This window comes from Rhineura floridana, chromosome 4 (assembly GCF_030035675.1).
Source record: "Rhineura floridana isolate rRhiFlo1 chromosome 4, rRhiFlo1.hap2, whole genome shotgun sequence".
Lineage (NCBI taxonomy): Eukaryota > Metazoa > Chordata > Lepidosauria > Squamata > Rhineuridae > Rhineura > Rhineura floridana.
The window spans coordinates 97848198-97861874 of record NC_084483.1 but is presented as its reverse complement, the minus strand read 5'-3'; the positions used below and the strand labels follow the sequence as shown (position 1 = coordinate 97861874).

Here is a 13677-nt window from a genome sequence, read left to right as displayed (position 1 = left end):
TGGTATACAAAAAAGTATAAATGGATAAAATAATTAAAAAGCAGTTGAATTTACTAAAATCACTTTGATAAATTAAAATCAAGAACAAGATAAAACAATTCAGCATAAAAATATAGACAAATGTTAAACCACACTAAAAGTTGGGTGAAAACAATAGTCTTAGAAGCTTACTTGAAGCTTTAAAAAGAGGGGGTCAACCATACTTCTCTAGGGAGGAAGTTCCACAGTACTGATGCTGCAATGGATAATATGCAAGACAGGGTTTGCTTGGGATGGGGGCACTCATTCTGTCTGACTGACAGATTCCAGCGGATGGTGCTGGGGGGATTCTGATCAACTTCATGGCTGGTGGTCTAGAGCAGTGTTTCCCAACTTTTTTTGCTATGTGGCCCAACTGGCTTTTGGCCTGACATGTCATGGCCTAGTGGGGATCATAGCTGAGCAATTTTTTGAAACCAAAGAAATGTCAATAACAACCACAACTTAGTTCATCAATTTAAAAGTATTTAATGGAACAATGTTTCTCATTTGAACAATTTCTATGTGAAAACAAAACATTGCAGGCATCTGCCGAATGAAAAACCCCTCAAACCAGTTCCCTTCCTCAGCCTTTCGTTTCCAGTTTTCAAGCTTCTGTATAAACGCACTGAGAGTGTCAATGAACTGAATGATAGTTGTTCCCTTTCCTTGCAGCTTTAGATTCAGTCTGTTCAGTTGATCAAAAATATCCACAAGGTATGCGCAGCGAAAGACCCACAGCTTTTCATGGAAGGAAGCTTCAAGTTTGTGCTTTTCTTGCATCTGTAGGAAACCCTGCAACTCTTCCCGCAGTTCAAACACTCATGCCACAACATTGCCTTTTGATAGCCAACGCACCTTGCTGTAGTAGAGCAGGTTCTTATGCTCTGAATCCATTTCTGTGCACAATTGCTTGAACAGTCGGGAATTCAAAGCACTGCTTTTCACGTAGTTCACAATTTTGATGACTTGTTCAAGAACATCCTGAAGATGAGATGGAAGGGATTTTGAAGCAAGAGCTTGCCGATGAATCAGACAGTGAACACCAATGATGCCTGGAGATCGATCTCGAACAAGCGTTTGGAATCCACTTTTTGCTCCTAGCATAGCTGGGGCGCCATCGGTGCACACTCCACATAGATTGTACCAGTTCAGTCCCTCATGGTCAAAGAACTCTGATACTATATCCATCACATCCACAGCTCTGGTATTTTGTTCGAGAGAACGACAGAATAAGAATTCTTCCTTGATGGAATCACCCTTCACATATCGAACGAAGACAAGAAACTGGGAACAGGATGAAACATCTGTGGATTCATCCAACTGAATTGAGAACAATCCAAATGCAGCATCTTTGATTTCAGCAATCACCTGTTCTTTTATGTCGCTAGATAAGTCAGCAATCCTTCTTTGAACCGTATTATTCGATAAAGAATTTTTGTTGAACTTTTTTTTCAGCTTCTTCTCCAAGCAGAATCTTCAGAGCACATGGCTTGATCAGAGTCTCTTTGACTGTGTGAGGTTTCTTCTGTTGCACAATGAGGAAGCTGGCGGCATAAGAAGCCTTCGTAAGTCGCTTGTCTTGCTGAAACAATGCTCCACTTTGATCCAAGCGCTGGAGCTTCATGTTCTCTTCCATTTGCTTGAAGTAGTCCACATCCTTATGTTGATGTTGTGGATGCATCTTCTCTAAATGGAGCTTCAACTTCGATGGGTGCAAAGAGTGGTTTCTGAGATCTTTCTGGCACAGGATGCATTGTCCCTTTAATTCTCCACAATCATGGAAGGATGTGAATCCAAACTTTATGTATTACTCATCATTTTGTCATTTCAGAAGGGTTTCTGGAGTAAAACTTTGAAATACCTAGGAAACAGCAAATAAAAAATAATGTAAAAAAAAAAGACAAAAAAAGGCAGGGAATAGAAAAAATGGACATATGATCATAGCCATTAGATCGGATTTCAGATCCAGGAATAGCTTGAGTAGCATGGCCCCTACATTTTTTATCAGCATGCAATGAATCAATGCTACTTGAGGGACGACCCTGTTTATGTATCTTTTCACTATATTATACCATATATATGTGTATTATTATATATGTTCTTCACTATAGAAGTTGTTACCATGAAATATATGAACAAGATAACTTACCTAGAAATAGTGTCTTGGAAGGTGATAAACATGAGAGAGTGACACACGCGTCTGACTCAAGCGCACCACAAAACACAAGTGAATAAATTGTCAGCAACTGCCAGAAACCAAACACTACGCAGAACATGGTATGACTCATGCAAGTTTATTTATTTATTATTTATTTATTTTATTACATTTTTAGACCGCCCTATAGCAATAAGCTCCCAGGGCGGTGCACAGCATAATAAAACAGGTTAAAATACAAAAACACAATAAAACATAATTAAAAATTTTCAATTTTAAATTCAAATTTTAAAATTTTTAAAATGCCTGGGCGAAGAGATAGGTCTTTACCTGGCGCCGAAAAGATAGCAAAGAAGGCGCCAGGCGTATCTCATCAGGGAGGGCGTTCCATAGTTCGGGGGCCACCACTGAGAAGGCCCTAGCTCTAGTTATCGTTCTCCGTGCCTCCCTATGCGTTGGGACATGGAGAAGGGCCTTCGACGTCGAGCGCAGCGACCGGGTAGGTACATAGCGGGAGAGGCGTTCCGCCAGGTATTGCGGTCCGATGCCGTTAAGGGCTTTATAAGTAAGAACCAACACTTTGAATCTGGCCCGGAAACATATTGGTAGCCAGTGCAGCTGGGCCAGGACAGGTGTTATATGATCAAATTTTTTTGTCCCAGTAAGAACTCTGGCCGCAGCATTCTGCACCAGCTGAAGTTTCCGAACCGTCTTCAGAGGTAACCCTACGTAGAGTGCATTACAGTAGTCCAATCTAGAGGTTACCAGAGCATGGATAACTGTGGCAAGGTTCTCCCTATCCAGATAGGGTCGTAGTTGGGCTACCAGCCGAAGCTGGTAGAACGCATTCCGTGCCACCGAGGCTACTTGAGCCTCCAGTGACAGGAGCGGATCTAATAAGACCCCCAAACTACGGACCTGCTCCTTTAGGGGGAGTGAAACCCCATCTAGGGCAGGTCGGGCATCAACCATCTGGGCAGAGAGCCCTCCCACCAACAGCATCTCAGTCTTGTCAGGATTGAGTCTCAGTTTATTAGCTCTCATCCGGTCCATTATTGCGGCCAGGCAGTGGTTTAGTACATTAACAGCCTCACCTGAAGAAGATGAAAAGGAGAAGTAGAGCTGCGTATCATCAGCATATTGCTGGAAACGCACTCCAAATCTCCTAATGACCTCGCCCAGCGGCTTCATATAGATATTAAAGAGCATGGGGGACAGAACTGAACCCTGTGGGACCCCATATTGGAGTATCCAGGGACTCGAGTAATACTCCCCAAGCACCAGCTTCTGGAGACGATTCTTGAGGTAAGAGCACAGCCACCGCCAAGCAGTGCCTCCAACTCCTAAGTCCGCAAGACGTCCCAGAAGGATACCATGGTCGATGGTATCAAAAGCCGCTGAGAGATCAAGGAGAACCAACAGAGTTACACTCCCTCTGTCTTTCTCCCGACAGAGGTCATCATACAGGGCGACCAAGGCTGTTTCTGTACCAAACCCCGGCCGAAAGCCCGATTGACATGGATCCAGATAATCAGTTTCATCCAAGAGAGCCTGGAGCTGGTGAGCGACCACACGCTCTAAAACCTTGCCCAGGAACGGAACATTTGCTACCGGTCTATAGTTGTCAAGATTTTCAGGGTCCAAGGAGGTTTTCTTTAGGAGCGGTCTCACCACTGCCTGTTTCAGGCAGGGTGGTACCACTACCTCTCGTAAAGAGGCATTGATCACCTCCTTGGCCCATCCGGCTGTTCCGTTCCTGCTAGCTTTTATTAGCCATGAGGGGCAAGGATCCAGAGCAGAAGTGGTCGCCCGCACCTGTCCAAGCACCTTGTCCACGTCCTCGAGCTGAACCAACTGAAATTCATCCAATAAAACAGGACAGGACTGTGCTCCGGACACCTCATTAGGCTCAACTGCTACAATATTGGAGTCAAGGTCCCGGCGGATGTTTGCGATCTTATCTTGGAAGTGTCTCGCAAACTCATTACAGCGGGCTATTGATGGTATTATTGCGTTCTGAGGACCAGAGTGTAAAAGTCCCCGAACAACCTTATAAAGTTCCGCTGGGCGGTTAGAAGATGACTGAATGGAGGCAGCAAAGTACTGCTTCTTCGCTGCCCTCACCGCCTTCACATAGAGCTTGGTAGAGATCTTCACAAGTGCAAGACCACAGCCGTCGGGAGTTCGTCTCCATTTGCACTCAAGCCGTCTCCTTTCTTGCTTCATCACTCTTAGCTCCGGGGTAAACCACGGAGCCAATTGAGCTCTGCAGAGGAGAGGGCGCACCGGGGCGATCGTGTCAACTGCCCGGGTCATTTCCATATTCCACAGATTGACCAGGGTTTCAACAGGAGCGTCAGTTTTATCAGCCGGAAAACTCCCCAGAGCCTTCTGAAAACCTTCAGGATTCATTAGTCTCCGGGGGCGGACCATCTTAATAGGTCCTCCACCCTTGCAGAGGGGAGAAAACATTGTGAGCCTACACCTCAATAGGCGATGATCTGTCCATGACAGAGGAATAGATGTAAAATCCCTCACTCCCAGATCACCATCCCCTGCTCCAGTAGCAAAAATTAAGTCTAGAGTGTGCCCCGAAATATGCGTAGGGCCAGTAACAAATTGAGACAGCCCCATGGCTGTCATGGAGGCCATGAAGTCCTGAGCCGCCCCAGACAAAGCGGTCTCGGCATGAATGTTGAGATCCCCCAATACCATAAATTTGGGGGATCGCAACACCAAACCCGAGACCACCTCCGTCAGCTCAGTTAGGGAGGCTGTTGGGCAGCAGGGTGGACGGTACACCAACAGTATTCCCAGTCTGTCTCGCTGGCCCAATGTAATATGGAGACACTCCAGACCATTAGCTACCTGGATAGGGTGCCTAATGAGAGGGATGGAACTTCTATAGACCACAGCGATTCCCCCTCCCCGACCCTCGGATCTACCCAGATGCTGAACCGAGTACCCAGGTGGGCACAGCTGGGAGAGATTAATGCCTCCCAGATCGCTCACCCATGTCTCAGTAATAAACGCCAGATCGGCCGCCTCATCCACAATTAAATCATGGATGAGGGAAGCTTTATTATTTACCGATCTGGCATTAAGCAGCAGCAACTGGAGATCCGAGAGTTGGCTGATAGAACTACCAGCAATCCTGTGGATGTGGGGAGGACCGGAACACGGTACAGCCACCAATTGTCTGTGCCGAGTTCCCCTCAACCGGCATGTCCTCCTCACAACGCCATACCTCCCATTACCCGTCACTACGCTAACAGGGGCCCCCTCTGGTCCCCCCTCCCAATACCCTATCCTCCCGCCCAGGCACATAATAAAATAAAATAAAAATAAAATAAAAATAAAATAAAAATAAAATAAAAATAAAATAAAAATACACACACACTCACAACATACAGTCATACAAACATCCACTCATTCCATTCAGGTCTACACAACAACCACAGTCCCGTGCTCCATGCGCACCAACACAGCTCTCAAACCGTTCTTCTTCCCGGGAAAAGCGCCACCTGGGGCCTGGTCCTGCGAGGTGCCCACGTGCAGAGCAGGAGCCCAAGAAGGAGAGAGCAGAGATGTTATCCAGCAGCAGCAGCAGCAAAGCAGGCAGATGGCTCTCCCTCCCTGGGCAGTGATGGTCCTCCTCCCTTGCAGGCACTGGATCTCCCAAGCCCCCTCAGCCAGCCGGCTTATATATCCCCCCCAGAGAAGTTGCATGAGTCATACCGTGTTCTGCCAACTTTGTCAGGTACAACTCGAAAATGGTGTGGCCATATGCCTGTCAAGAAAAAAAGACAAGAACTGGGCAGTCTCTGTGGCCCACCTGGAAAACGTGCAGAGGCCCGCCAGGGAACCCCTGGTCTAGAGGGTCCCTCTGTGTTCTGTCTTTTTCCATATGCTATTTAACAGCTACACGAAACTGCTGGGAGAAGTTATCCTGGGATTTGGGGTTCCATAGTGACATCAATATATGGATGGTAACCAGCTCTAACTTTCCTTTTCATCTGATGCCGAGGAAGTAGTGGAAATTTTAAATCTGAATGCATTAATTAATAGATTGAATGTGTGCTAACAAGCTGAGTGAATGTAAGGTTCTCTTGCAAATAACAGAGTATATGAAAATAGATGAAAATCCTGTGGCCATTAGTACATCAGTAACTCCCTTGGGTAGACTAGTCTGGATTTTAAAAAAAAGCAGAGAGAACATGGAATTGTTCAGAATTTCTTTGGGTTCTAACTGTGAGATTATAATAATTTCCCATTGTATGTGACGAAGGATTTGTTTTATATTCAGTCTCTAAGCAAAAGAGCCCAAATGAAATGAGAACAGTTTCTTCTTCCATTGTCTAAAACCTTTCACTTACTCCAATTATGTCAAAAAGTGGCCAGCAGTCATATTATTATCCTGATGTGAATGTGCCTGCAACTAGACAGCCACGGACCCATGTCATATTTCTCATGTAGAGCCCCCCAGGTATTTCTGAGATACACTCTTGTGTTTTGATACAAGGCTATAGATCCTATAAGCTTGTGGCATGCTTAAAAGTAAAATTTGAATTTCTTGCTGGTGGTAGCTTGTCAATGTGTTTGTCCTGTGTTCTTTAAGATTCATAAATAAGTGGCTATTAAACCAAGCGGAGGGGAAGTTCCAGTCTTGGAAGCCTATCAGAGAAAAAAATGGCTGGAGATAACTGACGTCAAGAATACATGCAGGGTTCAGCAACCTCTTCTGCCTGCCCATGCTGTACTTTAAATTGTCCCATTCCCTCTTTATTAGAATTCAATGGCAACCCAGGTCTAACACACAAATTGGCTAATCTATACACGGAAGATCCATGACAGGATCTCCTGATGTATTTTTCTTTTGTTCAAAGCAGCTGCAGGGCTGCTAATTTGACTGGGCAAATGGTGCTAGGGCAGGAGGTTTAACCCCTTCCCTCTAAATAATTTCCGTCATCAAAATTACCCTACAATGCTCTTATTAGCTACTGTTTCGGGCAAAGACAAATACTCATATTATACTGTCTCTCCCGCCCCACCCCCTGGGCTCCTAAGTAGGGTTAATAGTGATTTTAGCTGAGTTTTTGCACTGGGAAAACTAGAGAGAGTCAGGTTTTATCTCCCCTACCCTGCTCTGCAGTGTATTGGGTCAGTGTTATTACGACTGTGATTGTTTGAGTATGTCTTTAAACTATTGTTTTACCAGTGATTATTTAGGGCTGCCTGGGAAACACATTCAGGCATGCCCCCTGTGGGTTCTTCCTGTTCTTTCTTCTTGTTCTAGAATATTCAGTAAAGAAAATGCTGGCAACAGAAAACTCTGACTCCTGTGTCTTTTTTTTTTTTTTTGTCTAAAGGGCAGCAGGAGGACTTAACAGTGGCAACGAGCATGGGATACATTAACGTTCTAGGCCTAACTTCATATCTGGGGAGTGTGAGAGAGAAAGAGACTTGGCCACAGTGAGTAAAGAAAAAAAAGGCCACAACAGGATGGCTAGCTGTAGTGGAAAGACTGATATCTTTGATTGTGCAACAGATGATTGTACACTATACACAGAGAGGATTGAACATTATTTTGGAGCAAATGAGATTGCTGCTGGAAAACAAGTCTGCTTTACTGAGCTTTATGGGAGGCAAAGCATATAGTTTACTAGGGTTGCCAGGTCAGAAGCATCCCAAAACCCAGAGCTTGGGAAAGTTACTTTTTTGAACTACAACTCCCATCTGCCCCAGCCAGCATGGCCACTGGATTGGGCTGATGGGAGTTGTAGTTCAAAAAAAGTAACTTTTCCAAGCTCCGCCAAAACCTATCACAAGGGCAGGCCTGAGTGAAGTCACTAAGCATGATACATTAAGCATCAATTACAGTTGTTTGGAGCATACAATTAAAAAAATCCTCTGACTGGAAATTAAGATAGAAATCTTAGCTAAAAGATGGAGCCTGGGTAGGGAACATTTAATTTAGCCTACTTGCTTTCGGCAAGAAGGGTTTAAGTACCTTCAGGCCAGTCCAGTCACCAGAAGGCCATTGTAGGAAGAAAGGAGCCTAGTGTTGTGGAGATATTAGATGGGAGTATTCGGGAATAAAGATGGATGCCCCTGAAGGCTCCAATTCTAAACACACTTACTAAGGGACTAAGCCTCATAGAACTCAACAGGACTTACTTCTGAGTATATATAGTTTGGATTGTGCTGTTGGCAAAGCTTGAGTAGAGATCCTCTGCAAAGACATCCATATCCAAGCAGGATTGGCAACCCCGGGCCTGGAATGCCCTGCCCCTACCTTTCAACATCCACATTTCTTTACAGATTTGACCTTTCACTTCAGGAGGCTACCAAGAGGTGTTCTGTATCTTTAAAAGTTGTGCAGGGGGAAGGGAGAATTCCACCTTGTGGTTTTTCCCATTACAGTGTTGCAAGAACATCTGCACTTGGCTGACTTTCTCTTCTCCTAAAGATACAGGATCAGTCTCAGGCCCTGAGCCTGGCAACCCTAAACACAATTCTTTGCTATGTTTACTCAAAAGTCCCATTAAGTCACAGCACAATCCTAACCATGTCTACTCAAAAGTAAGTCTTATTGAATTCAATGGGGTTTACTCCAGGTACATGGGATTAGCATTGCTTTACTCCCAGAAAAGCAAGTATTGGATTAAATACTTTAATATTGAGAAGGTTTTCAAAGCACTGCCCTCTTCAATAGCCCAGGGTCTGACTCTTGCACACAAGAGAAAAAAACCCTGAAAGCCATATACTTACTTACTCAAACTGAAAATCTCATAACCACCATTTTCTGACGTTGCAATGAAGTCTAGGCACTGCCTGGGTCAACAAATCACAACCCTGGCTTCACTTATGGGCTACAATTCTGAAAGGAGGGGTTAGAGTTACGAGCTGTTATAACAGATCTGTTAAACAGATTAAAAGTCGTGGGGGGGCAGCTGACATTTTGCTGTGTATCTTGGGAACCAGACCACCTAGAAACTCATTTTTTAAAAATTGAAGCTGAGAGTCTGGAGATTGAAGTGAGTCATCCGGAGATCCGGAGAGGACCCCCCAAAACCCAGAATATCCTTCCCAAAACCGGACAACTGGTAACCCTATAGTTTACTGAGAAGTTTGACTGCTCCACAAAAACCTTCACTATTCAGCTTTGCAGAATTAGTGAAAATAATGCAGGAGCATTTGGCACCAAAACCATTATGGATTATAGAGCATTTCAGATTCCATAAACGAAACAAGAAAGAGGGAGAGTCCATTGCAACATATGTAGCTGAACTTAAAAGATTATCTGAGCATTGCCAATTTGGTGAGGGGCTAAATGATGCATTGAGAGACTGGCAGGTCTGTTGAATTCTGAAAGAAAGCATCCAGAAAAGACTTTTAACAGAGGCAGGTTTAACATTTAAGAGAGCAATTGAAATCACTATATCTATGGAAAGTGCTGCCAAAGATGCAATAGAGTTGCAGTCAGGAGTGAAAGCAAATATGAACAAGCTTGCAATAACATGTAAGCAGAGGACAGCAACTTCAAATGAACTATGCTATCGTTGTGGAAAGGGTTCACGCTCACCAGCTCAGTGCAGATTTAGAAGTGAAATGTGCAGAAAATGCAATAAAATGGCACATATTCAGAGAGTCTGTTGCTCAGGTAAAAGACAATCATTTGCTAATGACAGAGACATAGACAATCAGTTGAGCCACCACTTTTAAAAAGGTGCAGAAGTGCATGCTGTAGAGGAAGGACCTGATAATGGAGGTGAAACAGGGCTAGCTACTCTGGAAATCTATGAAATAAAGGGTGGAATAAGACAAGCAATATGGCTTACACCAGAAGTGAATGGCAAAACAATATCAGTGCAACTGGACATTGGTTCGGCTGTATCAGTTATAACACAGCATGGATTAGAGCAGCATTTCAGACATGCTAAACTAAAGGCTTCAGAAATACAGTTGCAAACATATACTGGAGAAAAGATAATTCCCATTGGAATGACACCTGTAACTGCGAGATATAATAATCAACAAAAGATATTGGACTTAATATCTTCTGAAAAAGGTGGACCAGCACTCTGGGGTTGTGATTGGCTGAGGAAGCTGCAGCTGGATTGGAGTGCCATCAACAATCTGCACACCATGCTCCCCATGTTGGCGTCAACTGAAAGTAAGCTGAAAAAGGTGTTGGGTGCTGCTGCACCTGTGTTCCAAGCTGGCATTGGCACACTAAAGCACATCAAAGGTAAAATAGTGTTACAGGAGGATGCCACACCCAAGTTTCACAAGGCCCATCCAGTTTCATATGCCAAATGTCAAAAGGTAAAACTGAGCTGGCTCACATGGAAGCTGAGGGAATTCTTTCTAAAGTTGTTTGGAGCCCATGGGCTACACCTGTTGTTCTCGTAGCAAAGAAGACTGGCACTGTCAGCATCTGTGGTGATTTCAAAATTACCATTAATCCAGTATTATGTGCTGAGCAGTATCCATTGCCCAGAATTGAGGACATTTTTGCTAACCTAGCTGGAGGACAATGTTTCAGCAAAATAGACCTAGCAGAGGCATATTTACAAATGGAAATGGAAGATTATTCTAAGATGTTTCTCACCATAAATACACACAAAGGGCTATATCGTTATAAAAGACTTATTTTTGGAATAGCATCAGCACCAGCGCCTTGGCAGAGAGCCATGGATCAGGTGCTACAAGGCTGTCCAGGCACTCAGTGTTATTTCGATGACATCATTGTCACCGGAGAGAATGAGATGCATCTACAAAACAGCTCTGCAAAGACTGGCAGACTATGGACTCAGAGCATGATGTGACAAATGTGAGTTTTTTAATCATAGCATTACATACTGTGCTCACACTATTGATGTGCAAGGCCTACACGAGTGTGCAGACAAAATCCGAGCAGTTGTAAATGCTCCAAGGCCAAAATATGTGTCCCAGCTACAATCCTTCATTCATTATTATAACAGATTCCTGCCAAACTTAGCTTCTGTGCTGCACCCCTTGAATAACTTGGTACCATTGGGAGAACATGGCAGTGGACAAAACAAGCTTTCAAGGAAGCGAAGAAAATTGTGACATCAGATACTGTGCTTGTGATGTTCCTATATTAATGTATATATGGTAAGTGTTGTTGTTTTAGAAGATACATGGTAAGTGGAGTGAAAGAGGAGGGGGAGTGAATGGGCAGTAGAATGCGAGATGATTGGCTGAGTGTTTAAAATGGCTGAATGTATAAAAGGAAGAGTGAGAGTGGAATCTGGGGGGAGAAGAGAACTGAGTGGGTTGCTTGGTGGGGTTTAGAGAGTTGTTTGACAGGAGAGAGTGGAGAAGAAGGGAGGTGGAGTTCGGATTAGTATTGAGTAAAACCATATGCTTATGTGCCTTAAGAAGAAATCTTGTTAGCTTTGTTATCTGTAATAAATACTTAATTTGGTTTACCAAAGGCCTGATCCTTGGCTGGGGTTTCACAGACCAGAAGGGAGGGTAAGGTAATGACCAAGGCTGAAGGGGAACTGTAACAAATGGTGGCAGCGGTGAAGAGAATAACAATACCAGTATTCAGAGTCTCTGGGAATACTAGTATTGGGACGTTACTGGTGGTTGCCTAGCAGGGGGATCTGTTGAGATCTGTGCTAGAGCGGATAGGTAAACCATAAGAGAGTGCGGTCCGGACTGGTGGAGTCCCTGGTGGTGCCTAGAGACAGGCAGTAACCACGAGCAGGTAGGAACATGACAGGGAGAGCCAGGGAAGGACGCACCACAGTGCTCACGCACTATAACCCATACCTACCAGTGAAACTAGATTGTGATGCTTCGCCATATGGCATTGGTGCAGTTATATCACATGTTATGGAAGATGGCAGTGAATGTCCAGTAGCTTTTGCATCACGTTCACTCATGGCTGCAGAGAGAAATTATACACAGATAGACAGGGAAGCACTGAGTTTGGTTTGGGGGGGGTGAAACGTTTCAATGAGTACCTATATGGGAGAGAGTTTACCCTCAACACTGACTACCAGCCGCTACTGTCCATCTTCAATCCACAAAAAGGGATTCTGATGCCATCAGCTGCCCAAATACAGTGATTGGCATTGTTTCTGGGAGGGCAATGATACAGCATAGAATTTAAGAGGATGTACAGTCATTCAAATGCAGATGAATTGTATACCTCTAGAGGATGAAAAATCAGAGGAATACACATCAGATGGACATGTTTTCATTCTTTTGACATGTTTTCTCTCACGGAGATTGAGAGTCTTCCCATCACAGCAGAGATGATACAAAGACAAACTAGGAGAGACCCTACACTGTCACAAGTCTACAGAGCAACAACAAACCAAGCACCTGCAGTGTTGTTCTTGGGTTGTACTGTGTGTTCAAGGTTGGATCTTCTTAAGCCCAATTTGAGAAGTGTTCAAGACAAGCAACTAAAACAAGTTGAGCAATCTTCTCGTGAGGAAGCACGACACTTCTCAATAGGAGAACATGTTCTAGTGAGGGACTACAGAGGAGAACAGAAGTGGGTATCTGGGACAATCAAAGAAAGGACTGGACCACTCTCTTATACTGTAGAGATTGTTCCCAACAACATTTGGAGACGATACATTGACCAGTTAAGGAAATCAGGGGTACATAATGAAGAGGTAGCACCAGATATGACTGGAGTTCCAACTGCAATTTCTGAGTCACCACCATCAACACCTATCCCCGAAGAAGAGATTCCACCAGTGGTTGCTCCACAGTCACCAGTACCACCAGACACATCAAGTGTTTCTGCCTGTGATGACAGGCGCTATCCCACTCTAATAAGAGAGCCACTACAGCGCCTAAATTTGTAGATATAATATGGGTTTATAACCAGCGGGGAGAACTGTAGTGTATTGAGTCAGTGTTAATACAACTGTGATTGTTTGAGTATGTCTTTAATCTATTGTTCTACCAGTGATTATTTAGGGCTGCCTGGAAAACACATTCAGTCATGCCCCCTGTGGGTTCTTCCTGTTCCTTCTTCTTGTTCTAGAATATTCAGTAAAGAAAATGCTGGCAGCAGAAAACTCTGACTCCTGTGTCTTTTTTTTTTTTTTTTGGCTAAAGGGCAGCAGGAGGACTTAACACGGTCCAGCACTGTCCAAGTCAAATTAACAGCCCTCCACAACTATGTTGAAGTAAAGAAAATGGGATCAAGAGATCTGACAAAGGTTCTCCTACTATGAAGCGATAGGACTTTCAACCATTTTGTGTTGGGTTGTCGGTTGTAAAATTTGGTTGTAAACTGGTTGCATTGGGGATATTGTGAGTAGGAATGTTAAAGGTTCATCTTAGGAACCTGGCAATTAAGGGGAAGTAGAAACTTAATAAAGACTCTAGTTTCATCTGGATTTGCTAAAAGCTTGGGAGGGGGAGCATAAATATTGTACAAAAAGTCAAGCTTGAAAAGGGGATGGTTAGTCAGAAGTGAGAAGGCTGGAGAGTGAGAAGCT

The 13677-nt window shown here is 44.1% G+C and overlaps 1 long non-coding RNA gene across 1 annotated transcript in view; it reads left to right on the top strand.

The window, feature by feature from the left end:
• The window catches only part of LOC133383305 (uncharacterized), a 56617-nt gene extending 43140 nt beyond the window's left edge, over positions 1 to 13477 (top strand). Inside the window, exons 6-7 of the long non-coding RNA XR_009762238.1 lie at positions 7546 to 7648; positions 13292 to 13477. This is a non-coding gene — a long non-coding RNA (uncharacterized LOC133383305). The remainder of the gene's footprint in view (positions 1 to 7545; positions 7649 to 13291) is intronic.
• The last annotated feature ends 200 nt before the right edge of the window (positions 13478 to 13677 follow it).